At 36.8% G+C, this 18,937-nt stretch overlaps 1 protein-coding gene across 2 annotated transcripts in view; it reads right to left on the reverse strand.

The window, feature by feature from the left end:
* The window catches only part of ZPLD1 (zona pellucida like domain containing 1), a 219,663-nt gene that overhangs the window by 38,818 nt on the left and 161,908 nt on the right, over positions 1 to 18,937 (reverse strand). The window lies entirely within an intron of this gene.

The raw sequence follows: 18,937 nt of genomic DNA on the forward strand, positions 1-18,937 counted from the left end.
TAGCTAGGCAGACTGATGAATTTGGAGACAACTCTATACTTGAAAATACCCATATACATGAAGTCAAAGGAATTTAACACTCAATACATGATTCTCAGAGAATGCTCAATACTCTTAATGACCAAATAATGTCAGCAAAGAGTTCCCCTCAACAAAGGAACTCCAGATCAATGCTACTTCTCAGTTCAATGGTTTGTATACCATTTTCTCAAGAAACACAGAGATAAAGCAAAAGGGAGAACAGAAAAACATTATGCATGGAACAGACATCCTGGATCCTCCAAGGACTGCCCATTGGTGGATAATAAGGGATGTTACAGACATATGAAAACCTTGACTTCCTACCAGAAAGTAATGGAAGGTGACTTTTTAAGTTGTCAGTGTGGATTGAACAAATAAATATAAATTGACCTTGATACTTAAACACCAGTCAGTCTAGTGCTTAATTCTTTTTGCCGAATGCCCTTTCATCTGCCTAATAAAGTTAAAACATCTTCCAGAAGTATCCAACTTATTCTCAGAGCATAGTTTGTGCACTGAAAAAAAATCTTTTGGGTTGGTGGTTTTGGTCTATACATAAAAAGCAAAAATAAAATAAAACTATAAATGGTTTGCTCAAATAATTTAGTGCAATTTTAAAAGCTTGGGGTTTGGGCGAAAATGGTATTTCAGCTGTCCTAAAAGATCTACTCTCAGACGATTAATCAAGTCTTTAGCAAAAGGAAGGAAATACATCTTGCTTTTGAATCATCATTTTAGTATAACAAGTTTATGGTGAACAAAGTCACTTTGGTGAGGATGTGGGAAAGGAAGGTAAGAGTTTACTCTCAAAAATAGACTGAAAAAATATTAATTCAACAGGACCTTCCTTCCTTCGGCATTATAACATACTCCTTAGGCACAAACCTAATGACTTTTGGGAAAACAGCCACATGTCTGGTTAGTTCTGATCCCTAGGACACTCCATTAACAAAAGGCTCACACACGGCTGACTCAGACTCTGGGCTCTCTTGGCCACACCTATGCCTTCCTTGTCTGGCTCTTCAAGACACTTCAAATAGATTAAGATAGCCCTGCTTCTCTGGAGTCTTGGAAGACTACTAGGAAAAGGAGCAGCTTGTTTCTGAATGGTACATCCCACCACACACACACACACCTGTTCTCTGCCCTGAGATTCCCTCCTCATGATGTGTCCCATTAATTCCCAGAAAGCATTGGAGACTCTAGACCCACACTGTTGTCTTCCAATCTAGGGACGTCTCCCACCTCTAGGGATTCACAGAGTCAAGAATTTTCATTGGTGAGTTATTTTTATAATTCTGAAATGCTCTCTAGCTTTTATATTCTCTCACAGGAGACAACACTTATTGAGTGCACACTGTGCACAAAGAAGGCATGGTATGCCAGATCATTTACCTATAGTCCCTCATTCATATTCCTTATAATAATTAGATAATATTGGAATTATTACTTCATGTATAGAGAAAGACAAATAAGGCTCAGGAAGTTCAAGTAACATGGAAAATAAGCGGAGGAACTCAAGGAGGTCAATCGGAGGAATTCGAGTCCACTTCTCTCTGGTAATAAAGTTTGCTGCATGAACTACCTAAATATCTGTTATTAAATAAACTCACTGGTTTTTTTGTTGCCATTTATCATTAGCTGCTTTCTTTGGCTTTTTAAATTATGTACTCTTTAGTAGGTCTTCTCATCTGAAAATGGATAAACATATTCTTATGTAGTGAATACAATTTGCTTAGTAGGTGTATTTTATCACATGGGCATTATGAGGGAGAAGACTATTTTTAAAAAGAGGAGAAGAGCTTTTCATTGTGAAAACAGTGAGAATTATCACTACAGGCTAAACTGGACAGGTCTGTGTTTACCAAAACCGGATGAGAAACTCAACCTGTTTGAAATAACGTAATGACAGCGGCAGTAAAGTCTTAGCTTTAAAACATTAGATCCGATCTGAGGTTGTCCAAAAGAGGCACGGTTCTCTCCTTCACACTTTGGAAGGGACCTACAGCACTGCCACAGAGATTAAAACTCTTAATAAACACTTTTTGATGAAAAGAAGGTAGAAGTAAAAGGCAGCTGCTTTAGCAGAAAATAGATTGACTTTGATATCGGTAGATATGGATTCAAATCCCTCTCAGCCATTCTCTAAATTTCCCATTTGAAAATCAAGATGACGATCAGAGGACCTTATAAACTGTAAGTGTGTAAAGAACGCAGCACAGTCTGGACACACACAGGCTTGAAATAGTAGTTTCAGGAACACAACATATTGAAGGGCGAGTTGTGCCCTGCACAAGGGCATCCAGTATAGGGGGATAGTGATGGGGTCTGTGTTTGCTCCTTTGGACAAACCATGGGCTCTGAAGCTGGACTGCTGGGCACAAAGCTGTCCCACGGGCTAGTTAAATCACATTATTGTATTTACAACGATATTTGTACTGGTCTGTGTTTTAATATTAAGGTACATTCAGCAGGGAATTTTAAAAAGGTACCCACATCTCTTGTATAGGCGGTATCCACATTTTGATCCCTATAACGTTGGCAGTGCTTATGGCATTTTAAAGACTTTGGGAGGCTCTTGATATTCCATCTACAAGTTAAAACAAAATGACCTATTAACTTGAACACTTCCCATCCTCAATCTTATCTCCATCTTTTCCTCTGCACCCAGAAAAAGTGAGAATCAGCTCACAGTAGTAAGCGTTGAGGTGCTACTTGCCACAGTCCTAAAGTTCTTTTCTGAAATGGGATTGCTTCGGATTCGGAGACTATGTTGAGACTCTTTACATCATCAAAACACAATGCCCCGTTAGCTTGGGCTCCCTAGCTCCTGGGCAGGTGTAAATCTAGACATGTGTACTCCAGTGCTGACTTGGCTAAAAGAGGTTAGTTGAGCTTCATGTCACAAGGCAGAACTCAATGCCTGTGATCCACTCTGGGGTGACCTGAGGTGCTTGCCGTCCCCTTGTGGCTCCAGCAAACTCTGGTTAGAGAACCTGAGCAGAGGCATCTTCTCCCATCTTCTCCACTGTAACTAAGTGCCGCAACCAACGCCCCTACTTTGGTGCTAACAGGGGTGGACAAGGATGCTGAACGCAGCCAGTGTTACAAAATACTAGTAACAGAGTCCTAGATAATAATGACCTTGAAGATAGGCATGCACGAGGTCTTCGCAGGTCTTAACTTAGTACCTTCATAAAGTTCAACTGACTGGGATTAGGGGAAGAAGAGGAGGATTGTCTGCACCACATTGAATTTTAAGGAATTCAGAAGTATCGATTTAAAAGAGACATTTCCAGCTCTTAAATTGATACTAATAGGCTCTATGTTTCATACTTAGCAATACAAAGGAAGTCATATGCTAAGTGATTTTCTGTCAAATATATCAATACTTCAAATATTAAATTTTCTTTTTAAAATGATAACGTCTTCCAGAATATGAGTTTCTAATTTGTTTGCTTGAGATTGACCTTGAGTCAGAAAAATATCATTTCGCTTTCAAGTCTTACTCAATTTTATGTAAATTGATATACTTCTGTCAGAAACATTGTTCTCAAGATTTTATATATTTGGTAATCTTTTTTTCGACCTTCCTTTTATTGAAATTTGTCATGCGCCAGGTACCGTGTTGTGTTTAATATTCAACTACTAACAGAGGTTTAATTTTGACTCATGTTACAAATGTGGAGATTGACACCTAAAGTTCTTAATTGCTCTGCCCAGAGTCACAGACCTAGTAAACAACAGAGCAGAACTCAAAGCCAAGCTTGACCTTTGGAATTATTGCACTACTCTGTTTGACTTAATTGGAGTTTGCCCAATAAATAAAATTAATGCCCTGCTAATTTTCAGAAAGTAAATTATATTAATAATGTATGCCTAAAATATGCCTTACACTAAATGATTCAGATCTTTCTGTCAAACTATTTTCAATTGTCTTGACTCTATTTCACTTAGGCGATGAGTGCATAAAGAATATTATTCTCTTCACAAATGGATGTAATGACAGTACTAGTGAGTTTTAAGGGCTGACTGCACCATAATGTTTTTTTAAGTATTTCACACATATTTTCTAACCATGAGATATGTAATTCATTCTCTTTACTATGAGGGTGAGAAAACTAAGGCGCAGAAATGTTAAGTAACTTGCCCAAGGTTAAACAGACAACCAGTGTTAGAATCGAGATTCAATGCACAATGACCCTAGAAACCACATTCAACTGTTATGTGACGCCACCTTCCAGAAAAGGACACTTATAACACTCAACCAAGTGGAAATGTAGCAATTACGTGGTAAGGTTGATCAATATATGTAGATTTATTCCTACATTCATTCAGCAAACATTACTGAATGCTTACATGTGCCTGGCACTGTCCAAGGGGCTGAGCTACTGCAATTAGCAAAATTTTTATTGGCATAGAACAGACGTTCTAGTGAGGGAAGTCAGAAGAAAACAAAATTTGTATGTGCAATACAGAATATATTTGTGATAAGTGCTATGGAGAAAAATAAAGCTAAAAGAATGATAGGAAGTTCTGGGGTGGAGGGTAGAGAGTATGGAAATTTTAAATGGGGTTGTCAGGGATATATAATCAATCCATAGAAATGAATCCCAGGGGAAGAACACTGCTTCAGTTATGAACTACCAGGTCTACCTGTTTTTAATTTGTACTTCACTTCTATCTCTCTCTTTTTTCTTTTTTTCTTTTTTTTTTTTTGGCTATTACGCATCTCCCAAATAAAACAGACTTTTAGTGCATAAATTATTCTCTGGGAATAAGTTGGACACTTTGAACAGCTGCATTAACCTTTTCAAATGAATAAAGGTGGCTCTTAGTGCCTGAGAAAAGTAATTTATTAGATAGCACTCCTATGAACTGAGAAAAAGTGAGCATGTTCAAAAGTGCCTCTATCTATTCTTGAGAAATAACTTTTGCGGAAAAAAATTGGCTCAACAGTTCATCAAAGTTTCATACTTCCTTCATTTTATTGCCTTCATATAGGCTGGTCTGTATGATACTGTTCTAGTTGGGAAGGAAAACAGAATATCCAAACCAAACATCATTTCTTCAAATGTTCAATCATCATTCTAAGATTTATGTGTTTTTCACTAAACTAAAGCTGATTTTTTGTCACACATATTCACAAAATACGAACGGGCTCTTTGGCACCGGTGATTGCCCAGCCCTCCCACTCTCAGCCTCCTCTGCATTTACTGAGCAACTACTCTGCCCAGGCTGGCCGGCCCCTCCTTCCCGGAGCTTCTGGCTCACCCACCGAAGCCTGCTCCTCAGAAAAGATCAGAAACACTTCTGGATGCTTTCAAGGACTGGAAATAGTTTAAAGAGTTCCGAGGAAAGGCGAAGACAAGAATGCATGTATTTTAAGAGAGATCTAAGTTAAAGTTAAAGGAATAAGCCTTTTGAAGCAACCAACAGGACCCAGGTGAGATCAGGGCCAGAGAGGCACTCAAGTTGTACAGCTGTTGCTCCTCCGAGACTCACGGGATTACACAGTCTCGCCTCTAGAAAAGGACATATCGACGCACCCTCCAAAATCACCAAAGTGCCATGACTATTCAATGAAGAAACATGCTTTCTGATGGAGTGTCTAGACTGAAGCTCTGTGCTTTTCATTTCTATGTTGCGCTTGGACAGTAGAGGCAACATATATACTAAAAGGAAAATGAAAGTATAAAACTTTCATCAGAAATATCCATTATTGCGTACACATACATTCTTTAACCTAGAGTGTCTTTGTCTTGCTAAACAAAGGATAAAACACACCATGTACTTTCAGAATAATGCCTCAAACAAAGAAGGAAACACGTTCAGCCATTAGGAAGACATTCAGAAATTTTATGACTCTAAAGATGCTGCTGTTCACTATAAGGAAATATGAACGCTCCAGGCTGTTCCTAAGAGGAAAATCCACTCCAATTTTCTCTGACACAAAGTGAGTGTTCATTTATTTCCCTTTGCCTGCCTTTCTCATTTGTCTTTCCGTTGAGGGTTCTCTCAAGTAATCTATAACATTTAAATGATCTACAGTGTTTAGTTTAGAACATTTATTCTAGCTCCTTAGTTTTGGGGTACTGACAGATTGAACAAAGTCACTCTAAAAGCTTTTTCTCAATAATTCATCAGGTTCATTTTCAAGATACATGTACTATTTATTCTTCTGAAGCAGCTTTGAAGATATGTTTGTATATTGACTTCTTTCCTCCTTTCATGAAATATAGTGATAAATTAATAATAAAGTGATAATTTAACTATTTAACTTAAATGCCTGTTTCCCTCTAATTAATTAAATAATTGACTATTAGTATGATTATATTAGAATGAACTTATTTCTTTCTTAGTAGAGATGATATACAAAATATTTATGAGCAGGCACAGCACAGGAATCAGCCACTCAGAAGGGACACCATGCTGATATATTCTGGCTGAAAATCAGCCCACTCCCCTCCAAAAAGACGTATTTGCATGGGAATCAATAATGATAATGCAAAGATAACTTCATACCTTGGTCAAATCTTGCATAAGAATAAAAAAAAAACCCTTTCTATTAGTATGCCACTGTTTGAAATTCCTCTGTTTATTAATTCATTTGTTTATTCATTCCACAAACTTTTCTTGAGTAGTTTTTAAGTGTCAGACTCAGGGCATGCGGATCTAGTGGTGAGCAAAACAAACATGGTCTTTACTCTCATAGAGGTTACAGACGAGAGGGAAGTAGTCATTAAGTAACAGTCACATACATAAAAATATAATTGCAAAGTATATTTGGTAAGTGCCATGAAAGGAAGTAAAGTGTGCTTCAAGAAAGTAAAACCACAGGACCTTGAATTTAGATGGGAGGTGTCTAGAGAAGACTTTCTGAGATGTGCCATATTGATAAGAATTGAAGGACTAATTCGAGTTGGTCAGATGAAGTCTGGAAAACAGCCCTCCAGGTAGAGCTTGCTCCATAACCAGAGGCCCCAAAACATAAAAGCAGTTAATGTCTTGTGAAATTTGAAAGAAGGTCCATGATGCCGAGCAAGGAGGAAAGGGCCAGGGCATAAGTCTGAAGGTATGAGCAAGGAGACCATGGAGCACCGTAGAACAGGAAGCATTGAAGGCCTTTGAGATGAGGACTAGGATTGTAATACCGGGAGTGGAGTGAAGTAAACAAATTTAAAATATTATTTTAACAGGAAATAACAGGACTTGGTGTTGAATTCTAGGTGCTGAGTGAGTGAGGGAAACCAGGTCCAGCTCTCAAGTTTCTGTCTTGGTCAACCAGGTAAATGGTAGTACCATGTATTGAGATGGAAAGTAATCTGGAGGGAACATTTGCTGGAATGGGAGCAAGGACAGAGAAGAGACCAAGATATCAGTGGATTAGGGTCAAATGCATTGCAACCTAAGTTTTCCGTACAGAAATATAGGTATCATAAAAGATGAATAGAAAGAGGCAGGATATCAATCTTGTTTTAAGTTGCAAGAGCAAGCTTCTGTTGGTTATCACAGAGGGTCTTATAAAAAATAGTATGTATTACCAGGAGAATGTTTCTAACACATTCAGAGGCAGAGCATCTTATTGAGCAGTTGGGAACTACAGCTACCTCAAGTAATCAAAATTACCCCCTGAAATTCCTTAAAATGCCCATCTTTATGTGGGATTCAGGAGTAATAGAACGATATTTTGAATGGATTTCCTCCTGATCACTTCTGTTGCCCCACTCCTTGAGAATAGAACCTATATGAAAAGGAAAATATTTCCTAATTCTGATTTCCAACTATCCTTATTTTAAACTCAAAGTAGAGAAAATAGCCATAAAAATCCATGGGTTTTAACTGCTAGAGACAAAGGGGATTTTGGCTTTCCAACATCTGGGCTTTAACTTTAAGAGCCAGGCTTGGAGGACCAAGCACAGTGTTTGTACTAAAGCCCACAGAAAAGATGTGAGATAGGATGTGTCATAAATGCGATGCTCTGCCCCACACGAAGCCGCTTGGAGAGGAGTAGGAAAAGCAAGAGCGTTTAGATTCTGATGTGAGGTTTTCTTTCTGCTCCTCACTTTGGATAAAAACATCCAGGCAGATACATGGAATCTAGACGCAAAAGGGACATACGCCTGGCTTTTTGTCTAAAATCTGGTAGGAAGCATCTGTCAGAGCACCCACGCCAACATGGGCAAGTCAGAATTGAGAGGCAGTGGTGATGGGACAGATCTAGACAAAGAGAAGGCTTGAGATTGCTTCCCATAGTCTTCCAACTGGCATGGAGATATCTTACAAAGCTTCCATACCCCTCAAGAGACACAGAGAAGAAACTGAAAATTGACATATGTTGTACTTTACTCGGAAGCTAGCAGGTAGTGGATAGCTGCAAGATGGATGGCCCAAAGCCAGGCGACAGCTGGGGAAAGTGTTAGGAGCTAGGAGTTCCAGTAGCACCAATAACAGATTATATGTGTAAGGGAGGAGGTACAGTCACCGGCAGGAGATAGGATAAACCAGTGTGCCTTCACCATTTTGAGAAAAGAAATCATAAGTTATGCCAGCCATAGTGGACACGGCAAGGGCAGTGATGACACCCAAAAACCAAATGGATGAGAAGTCTCCGCTAAGGCCAGTTAGGACCACAAGATGGTAAATGGACGTATTTACCTCACCAATGCCAGGACAGTAAGAATTTTTTTAAGTAGCTAATGTATACAATAATGACTACTATTTATTTTATTTACATAGATTTAAAAATTTATATAATTATTATTGACATTTTTAATACTTAATAATTTACCAATATTACCTTTTAATTCTCACTGCAATCTTAAGAGATGAGTACTATAATTGTCCCTATTTTACAGGTGAGGAAACTGAAGCATGGAGAGGTTAAGCAGCTTCCTTTAGGTCACTCCCCCCAGGAAGTGGTATAGAGATGGCCTCTGAACCCAGTTAATCTGGCTGCAGAGTCTGTGCTCTTAAACCTGCGCCGTACTGTCTCCCTACCCTTCCTTTCCATACGTGAAACATGTGGAGGTTAGAAGGGGGATGAGGAGAATCTTGACCATGACTGAATAGTTAACTCCCAAAAAACTAAATTTTAAACCAGAGTTATCTTGAAATGGTAAGATTAGATGTTTCCTGCCACTGGCAAAAAGCAGTCCCTTGTGTAATCTGAGTTCACTTAAAGAGAAATAACAAAAATTTCACTTGAATGTATCCAAGATGCAAACTAATTTTATGTACAAAACCCTGTACGGAGAAACACATTACCCGTGAGCTCTTCACAGCTAGTTTTTCTTCTCACAATTAAAGAGATTACTATCTTTGGAGATGAGATCTATATAACCAGGGTTATGTTCTCAGAAGCTGAGGCCACCACAGACTCTAACACAGCCTTGAGATGTGGAGATTCCAATCAGATATTATTATTCTCATATCTTTGTTTTACTTATTTTATCCATCCATCAATTCTATCTGTTGTGGTGGTGATGGTGATTGTTGAATCATTTGATACTAAGTTTCAGATGTTTTGATGCTCAATATTTCAGCACACATCTCCTAAGAAAAAAAGAACCTTCTCCACATAACCACAAAACCGTCACCAAACTCAAGAGAATTACAATTAATTCGTAAAAGCATCTAATATCAATTCCATATTCAAATTTCCCCAATTCACCAAAAATACATTTTATATCTGATTTTTCCCCAATCCAGGATCCAAAAAAAGAGATGAAAGAGATAATACAACTAACTGCAAAGATTTATTCATTGCATTTAGGTTGTTACAGCACATTAGTCTCTTGTAATGTAGAAAATCCCACTGCTCTGATGTCATGTTACATCCATAAAAATTCTATGGTCCTACCAGACCAAAAGAATGTGAGGAACAGCAAGATTCTATCAAAATCAGAAATATTTAAAGCTGGATGAAATTCATTCAAATATCTTAAGAGTCAACAAACGCAAAGTTTAATCGAACATTAAGAGCTGCATGGTTGGGGTTGCAGAGAGAATTGCATAATGTGTAATATGAATTTAAAGAGCATTAGAAATGGATTACATGGGCTGATGAGTTATGTGGGCTACACCAACAAGACCAACCATTTCTCTAACTTACAAAGCCCTTGTATAGGCTGTAAATAAGATTATGTTGCATGATGGTTACAAATAAGAATCTACTCTTATTATATGTAGGCATAGAAGTATTTAAGATAACAAAAAATTAGAGAATTTTTTATTATCTTAAAGAATCGATGCATGTTGGTATTTTTAGTAATTCAAACATGTTAGAGAATTTGACCTATTTAACTGAAAGTTTAGTCCTTTTATTCTGATCTAAGATGTGTAACTGAGTAAACAATTTAGACTTTTATTTAAAATTGACATGCTACCAAGATTATATACATTACTCAGATTTTAAAGAAAAAGTAAGATTGAACAAATTTTAAAAATCTCTTTTTTATTTTTAAGCATTAAGTACTTCAGATGTTAGTTATAGCAGATAATCAAACTCCTTCAAATATATTAAATTTCCCTTTATAAAAATTTGGTATATTTGGTTTCCTTTTTAGTACATTAATTAACTACTTTTGCATATAAAATCAAATATTACTCAAAGACCCATTAAAAATATTTGTTAAAGTCTACTAGACTTACAGACAAAAAGTCAGAATTTGAACTTACAATCTTCAAGGATAGCTAGATTTGGTCATTTATAGCTTTAATTGAATATTCATCCTTAAAAATTTTAGTATATATTTTTCAATTATTCAGTATTGAGCACCAGAAAACCTCACACTAAACAAAGAGGAAGTCGGTTTTTTGCTTCGGAAACCACCTTAGATGTAGAGTTCATATCTTTAAACGCTAAAATCATACACCACGTGTTGAAATGCTTACACTCGGAGCATGACAGGGGAACGAAGAATGTCAGTTTGATGCTGTCTGTGTCACATTTCTGTAGAGTCATAAAGAAATTCATGGACTGGAATAACAGGAAGACCACACATAATTTTAAATTAATTGCGTTTCTCTTTTTTCCCCAAGATTATATAGTTGAACTCACTGATGGTAAATGCCAGTTTGATGCGACTTTACAACATGCACAGGATATACATTTCTGAATGTGTTTCTGCCCTCAAAAAGGTTTTCATCAACAGGGAAATAATTTAGCCTCGTAATAATTACATTAATAACATTAAAACTTCTGGAAGTTAATTTAGGAGAATATCTTTCTGATCTTGAGGTAATGAAAGATTTCATAGGAAAAAAATTATTTTACCATCATAAATTGTACACTGGGCCTCCCAACAACTCACTTCTAGAGGCTCACTGAGATATTTTCATTTTCACGTTACCTATTAATTCACATAACATGACATCTGTGCAACATACCCTGACACACCCTTGAGTAAACACAACCAGAGGCTTGGACTCTGGTTCTCATTCCATCACTGATTGTTTGTGTGGTCTTGAGGAAGTCACATAATGTGCCTCACTCTCAGTCCCCTCATGTGTGACATGAAGTATTTGACTAGAAGTCGACTGAGGTGGCTTCCAGCTATGAGGAGCCAATGAAACCACCATGTTTCAACAACTGCGGGGAAATAGTGATGAATTCCCCAGGGACTTTCCTTCTAACATCACCTCCCTTATCAGAATTTACACTCTACTGCATCAGAGGCTTCAGAGATCTTCCCCTGCCTTCTTGCCCTGTCCACAACTCGATGAGGTGGCAAATGTTGCATCCAGGACACCCTTGTATCGACCTCTTGTCATTTTATAAGAAATAAAATCAGTGGGAGGTCTCACAGCCTGATCTCAGTGCTGGTAAAGGGAGGCATTAGCCCTTCCGCTTTCAGACAGCTGTGTCCTTCCACAGACAACGTGGTTAGATTAAAATTACATGAAAAAAACATAAATCAGTTGCTATCAGTTTTATACTTTTTTTTCCCCTTGCATCTACATTTTTGTTTGTGTCTCAAAGGCCTTTAGGAAGCAATGATCACAAAATGAAATAGGCTGCTGGTAATTTATAAGAGCAGTTTGTTCTGCTTCAAATACATTTCAACCCTGTTCTCATTAACGTTCATGATTTTTTTTTATTATTTGTCGAGCTGTTTCAGGATGTAATATTAACCTTCATGACATCACTCTGAGGAATACACTGAAGCCAACAGAGCTGCCTTTGTTTTTTAGACGTGGGAATTGTTGCCAAGTGGCTGCATGTTTTTCCCGGGTAGTGCATGCTTTTTATAGATAATATAAAAGAAGATAACTAAAAGCAGCTCCTGAAATAATAATTTCTAATATCTCCAACTTAGCTGCTTGCTAACAACAAAATTGTATCCACAAACTAGAACACTTTGGGACATGATGAAATCAGATCCATAAAAGTGTTAGCCAGTTCGATCAAGTAACTTACATACACAAAAGGATTACTTAAGAATCAATGTTGAAATCAGGAAGAATCTAAAATTTAAATATGTATATTTAAACATTTCAATTAGCAGCGTATTAATTGTTTCTGTTTTATGAATTAAAAAGGCCATTCATAGATTACTGAAGGTGATCATCATATCAAATCCTTACTCTGAAAACCAGTAACTAAACGGAAAGAATTAGGCATTGCCCCTGACTTTGCAGTATTTCTGACTTAAAATGACTCATCAAAAAAAGTTTGTGTGTTTAGGAAATATGGCAAAATATTAAAAAACATGCTATTATATCGATCTCTTACGTATTTGAAATTTATCATAATAAGATTCAAAATCAAGTGACCTCTAGGTAACTTATTCTAACTGTGGTACCTTGTGTAACTCACTTTGCCTCTCTTGGACTCTCCTGTTATCTATAAAATGAGGACCTACAAAATCTAAGTGACTAAGTAACTATACCTAGGTTACAGAACCTTTGAAAAAAGGACATTTCATCCTTTATCTAGTAGGGTTAGGGGAAAGAGGCAGAAATCAGCCCAACTTATTTATGGGATCAAAGTCAATGATGTCAAGACATTGGAAAATGAGAGTCCAGGAGGACAGGAAAGTTACCACTTCTTAAGAAGATAGCTCACTGTGTCTTGGATGAGATGAACATATTCCAACAAAATCATAGCCCTGCCATAGCCAGAGTTAGGAATATAAGACATAACTCTAGACACAACTTTTCACCTCCCATCTCATAAACTAAAATGGCCTCTGGGATCTGAAGCACCAGACAAGCTCTAGAGATGGCTGTGGGCCACAGTAGGCAAGGTAACCCATCCTTGCAGTGGTTCTCAGTCAAAAGTAAGTGAAGGAAAGGAGGTGAGCAGAGGGAAGGAAGTGAGCAGAAGAATGCATTATTACTGTGGAGAGATCGCAGATAATGTTACAGTATAGCTAATAAATCAGGGCTTTTGGCAATTTTAACATAAATCCTTACAGTCATGGAGATCTCACCTCTTCAGGAGAGTCTATTTCACACTATTTTGGTAAATGGTCTACCAAGAACATGAAAACCAAGGCTCATAAATGCAAAAATGTCTCTGACCCAAAGATTTACACAGAACATGTCACCCAGCAATACATAGTTAATTGCTAAGTGAATTTCAACAGTGTTTAGTTGGTGCGTTCATTGGATGACTCCATGAAAAAGATAAAATACAAATGGGACTTGAAGAAAAGCAGGAATTAGATCTTTGAGAAGCGTAAAATAATCTCATTTTCTCCTATGCATGATATTTCAAAATCTAAATAAATTAACTCTATTCACTAAACACAAATCAAAGCAATGGAACAAAGAACAGCTTTGTTTCCAAAACTTCTGCACACCCTTTAAGAGTTTCCCTGGTCCCCTGAGAAGGATGCTGTGCCCCACAGGCCCTGCTGGAAATCATAGGTTTAGAATAGAAGATTCTTTTGGAATAATTATTATGCTAGGACATTAGTTTAGTGGGTCAAGAACAGCATTTCTCATGAAATAGAATACGATGGGATGGTATAGGATGGAATGGAATGAAATGGAATGGAATATACTGTTTTTGTAAAATAGATTCGTGCTGTACGTATGGTGTGTGTGTAGGGTGTGTGTGTATGAGATCACAATATAAAGTATCTGAATTTGAGTCATAGGCAAAAAGTTTGAAAGCCATTGGTTTAGAGCAAGGTAGCAGCATAGTTCCCATAGGCTGAAAGTCCCTACCCACAAACATGTTTTGATTGGTCTCACAGAAGAAGCAAGCAAAAGCATTCCCAGACTGAACTATCCATAAGAATAATGTTGAAAGAAAATAGATTTCACATGTTCTGAGTCAGGACTCAAAATTTGATTATAGAGTCTGACTGATTATTTATTTGTTTATGTCTTAGGAGGATACTGTTAAAAATATAAATTAAGGAAGTAGAGGCAATGGATACTCATTTAAGGAAGGTTGAGAGTTGAAGGAGAAAATCAGGAAGGTAACTAGAAGGCTATTAGTATCTAGAGGCAATTTTTTCACAAAGAGAATGCTTTGATAGGAAAGAAGACAAATCCAAAGGAAAACATTCAAGAATCTAGAGAGAAGACAATTTATAACAGTGTTTTCTCCTTTGCTCACTGGAATAATGTTACAAATAACCCACAAGGAATGAAGACTGAACCTTCTTTTCCTTTGTATTTCCTGATCAATGAAAAAAAAAGTCATCCCCTCGCACAGAACAGATAATTAATAACTATCTGTTGAGTAAACAAAGGGTCAGGGCTTGCATTTTTAGTTACTTTTTACAGGAATGAATTCATGTCAGTACAATCACAGTAGCACAGTACAATCTCCTGCAGCACTTTAGCAGGAAAATCCCACATTTTCCAGGCAGCTGTCTAGGGTGCGGAGTATGATCTACAGCTGAGGAACAGAGAATGGGCTCTAGGAAGATCAAACTCTCAGCTTTGCCTTCATTGCACCAAGCTTACTAGTCTCATTAACCAACCAATCACAGAGCTGGGCAGCACAAAATAAGATCTTTTAAAAGTAGAAATATTCTGTCCAAAACTCCATGTTCAAATCTCTAGTTCTCTCTCTGCTGCTTAGTAGGACTTATCCAACCTGTGAATTTTATGTAAGAAATCGTAGATGAGTTCCTTCTTGCTCTGTAACACTGCCAGAAAGCCACCCTTTGAAAGTCGGTGTATGCTCAAAAAAATAAAATTCATTTTAATTTTTAATGGAAACAAGAAGCTAAGTTTACTGGAGAAAATCTAAAAAATAAACTATTGCAAAGTCAAACAAAAATGTGAGGTTAATATTTTGTACGTTGCCAATGAGCAGCACAATGCACTTAGGAAACTACAGAAAGTGAACTAAGGTTAAGTTTTTATTGCTTTGATATAGTTCTGACAAATAAATTGACAGGTATTGAATCAGAAGCAAACATTTATAGGTAAAGAAGTAAGGATCCTTCTTTCCCACTAGGAGACGTTTTCCTCCTGTGGTTCTTCTCTGATCAAATGATGTAGGATTTTCTGTTTCCTTAAATAATCATGACACTTCACACCATGGCTGATGAATCCTACAAATAGACTGCCTGATCGTCTTATGTCCCAGCTTGAAATCCTTCATCATTTCCGACACATTCCAGGAGAAAACCCAACTCTATGACACAGAAAAAAAAAAAAAAAAAAAAGAGGAAGAAAAAGCTCCCAAGATATCTAAGTTGATTTCAAGCAGGGAATTATAGGAATTCCAAACTCTTAAGATTTCTATGATGAGGTAAAGAAAGGTACACCTTAAAAAAGTAAATGCGACCAGTTCAATGATACTTTTCCAAATATTGAATGAACATGATGGTAAGTATTTTATTGCTAATGACCAATGGCCTTTACCAATGCTTACAGAAAAATATATTAATGAGAAAGTAATAAAATGTTGTTGTCTGAAAGAATTCCCCTTAGACTTATATTGTCTCCTGTCCCCCAGATTTATGCGTTGTATGTGAGCAGAGTCATATACTAATTGTTTAAAGCAGAGTCAGCCCACGTTTCTGCAAAGGGCCACATAGCAAATATTTTAGTCTTTCTGAGTCTCTGCCCTGACTACTCAAATCTGCCCGTGGAGCTCAAACGCAGCCATAGAAAATATTCACACAAGTGTTCGTTGTGTTCCAATAACATTTATAGACACTGAAATGTGCATTGCATATAACTTTCACTTTTCATGAAATGTTGTTCTTCTTTTGACTTTTTCCAACCATTTAAAAAACGTGAAAGCTGATTTTGCTCATGGTCCATACAAAAACAGGTGATGAGTGGAATTCAGCCTGCAAGCCTCAGTTCACTGACCTCTGGTTTAAAGTATTAATTTTCTAGAACTCAAAATAAGATATACCACCACATCAAGAAATACAAAAAGCCAAATTATATGCATGGATCTTTATGGATTTTTAAAGTGACAAAAACATTTAGAAAATACCTTTGAGCCAAAATTTGAAAAAAAGAATGCTGCTAAGCCTCTCAAGAACAGCAAAATTAAAGTTAGATTAATATGACAGTTTTGTTATTTCTATTGCTATATACGTGAAAAATCCAAATGCTAAATACGAAAGATATTCTTAGTTTGAGGCCAAAAGGTATTCCTAATTGAGGCCAAATGAAAACGTCAATGACTTGCTTTGTTTGCAAAGTTAAGATTCTCTATAAAAAGAGATTAACTTGAAACTTTTACTAACATCATAGTCATTTAATATGAAAGTGCATCATTAGATAGAGTAAGAGAGGATGAAGACTACTTATTGTCCTGTGTTAGAATTTGAAGTATGATATTTGCTCAAATATTCTTATCTAATAAATAGCCACAGTTCACATAACTACACCCTCAGCTGAACACACCATCATTAAACCACTGAACGTAATCTGCACATTACATGAATCGTACTTTCAAATTAAACCGTTTTTTCTTTAGATAAGATGTAATATGGAATCGGCAAGAATTCACAGCCAGCTTGTCTCTCTAATTCAAATGTAATTTATCATAATTTAGATATAATTAGTTAAAATAATTGCATAATTAAAAAATACTAATCTTTTAGAGACTTTTAGATCATTATCCATAGAATCTATACATTTTAAAACTTATGTGCGTTTGTGTATTATGTGTATTTGTGCTCATGTATTTGAATTCTGGTACAGAAATTCTATTCAGAAATTTATTTTGAATAAGCAGTTAAAATTGAAGTAGTATATTTCAGGTTTCTAAAATTCTTTGCTTTATCAATTCTATCGTAGAAATACGTGCCCACAATGCTAATGGAGTGAAAAGGAGACTTAGCAAGCAATTGTATTATTTAAGTTGGATGCTTTTTAGTTTAAAAGTCTTTAAAAATTAAAAAAAAATTATTTACAGGTCATAAAAAGTGCTAGCTGACCATTTTTTTAAAAAGTGAAGCAATTAAAACTATCTAGAGAACATAAAAGTACGAACATTTTTTTAAAAAGCTGAATCAATTAACTGACTAAATTCAATCAATTTTTAATCCAAGAGTTTTACATATATAGATGTAATTTCAAATCAACTTCTAGACCCCAAATCTGATTTTCTTTTGTATTAAAACCATATAAAAATCAATATAAATTACTTCTAGTGATGGATGAATTGATTTGAGGATTTTAACTTAACTGATATTTCATTAAAGTTGAAAATTTTAATTTCACTAGTGATGTAATCTTTAAAAACTAAAGCATTATCTTGTGGGGCTGGCCTGGTGGTGCAGCAGTTAAGTTCGCACACTCCGGTTCGGAGGTCCAGGGTTTGGCAGTTCAGATCCCGGGAGTGGCAGGCAACCCACAGATAAAGAGGAAGATGGGCACAGATGTTAGCTCAGGGCCAATCTTCTTCCAAAAAAAAAAAAAAATTAAAATTAAAGCATTATCTTGATCAGGACTAGTTGCTGATACACTTGATCTTCTACATTTTGATAGTATGGTACTATCCCTTTTGTAACAAGATAACCATTCACTGAGCAACATTTCCTGAGAATCTGCAGAGGACCCGGCACTCTGCTAGATACTAAATACAAAGGTGAATGTAACATTCTTTCCCTCGTGAAGCTTACAGGTTTATTATGGGAGAAGAAAGGTATACATCTAAGTGATGGGGGCAATTTCGCTCCCCAGGAGACATTTGGCAGTGTCTGGAAATATTTTTGGGTGTCATGACTTGAGGCGGAGGACTCCTGGCGTGTAGTGGGCAGAAGCCAAGGATGCTGTCAAACGTCTTACGGTTCTGTTAAAACATCCTACATCAGAGAATTATCCAGTCTAAAAGGTCAGTGGTGTTGACTTTGATAAACCTAGATATAAATGCAGCTCATTTTAAGAGTGCTATTATGGAATGGTGCACAGACCCTGGTGGGAACACAGAAGGGGAGGTGGTCAATTTTACAAGCAAGAAGAATTGTCTTGCTAGGGGAACACTTTGAAAGAAGAGCTTTGTGTGAGCTGATTCTTGAAATACTGAACGGAGAGATGGTCCTGTGGAGAGGAGTTTTCCAGACTGAGGCAGCAAAGTGAGCAAAGGCATGGAGGTGTAAAATAACTTACCTTTGGGAACTATTGGAAGTCTAGAGCGGATACGATGGGTATGCAAATGGGGAGACCTGGCGTTGGGCAGGGGAGTAGAAATCTGATGATCGGCAAAGACTCTGAACCTGTAAAACTTAGCCTAAGGTTGACTGTATCATGTCTTAGTAAAGCCATTGTGCCTGGCTTCCAGCTACACCATTTTGTAACGAAGACAAAGCACAGCAGACCACATCAAGCTTAATTTATAGTCTTGACCCAGTTTAAATTCCAGCTTAAATATAGGGGGAAAAAAGAGCAAATTTGGTACATTAACCAAAAAATTGAATTCCTTGCAAGCAAACATGGCTAATGATACAAAAGATTATTATTCTCTACTAATGAACTT

The sequence above is a fragment of the Equus caballus genome, chromosome 19, assembly GCF_041296265.1.
Source record: "Equus caballus isolate H_3958 breed thoroughbred chromosome 19, TB-T2T, whole genome shotgun sequence".
Taxonomy (NCBI): domain Eukaryota; kingdom Metazoa; phylum Chordata; class Mammalia; order Perissodactyla; family Equidae; genus Equus; species Equus caballus.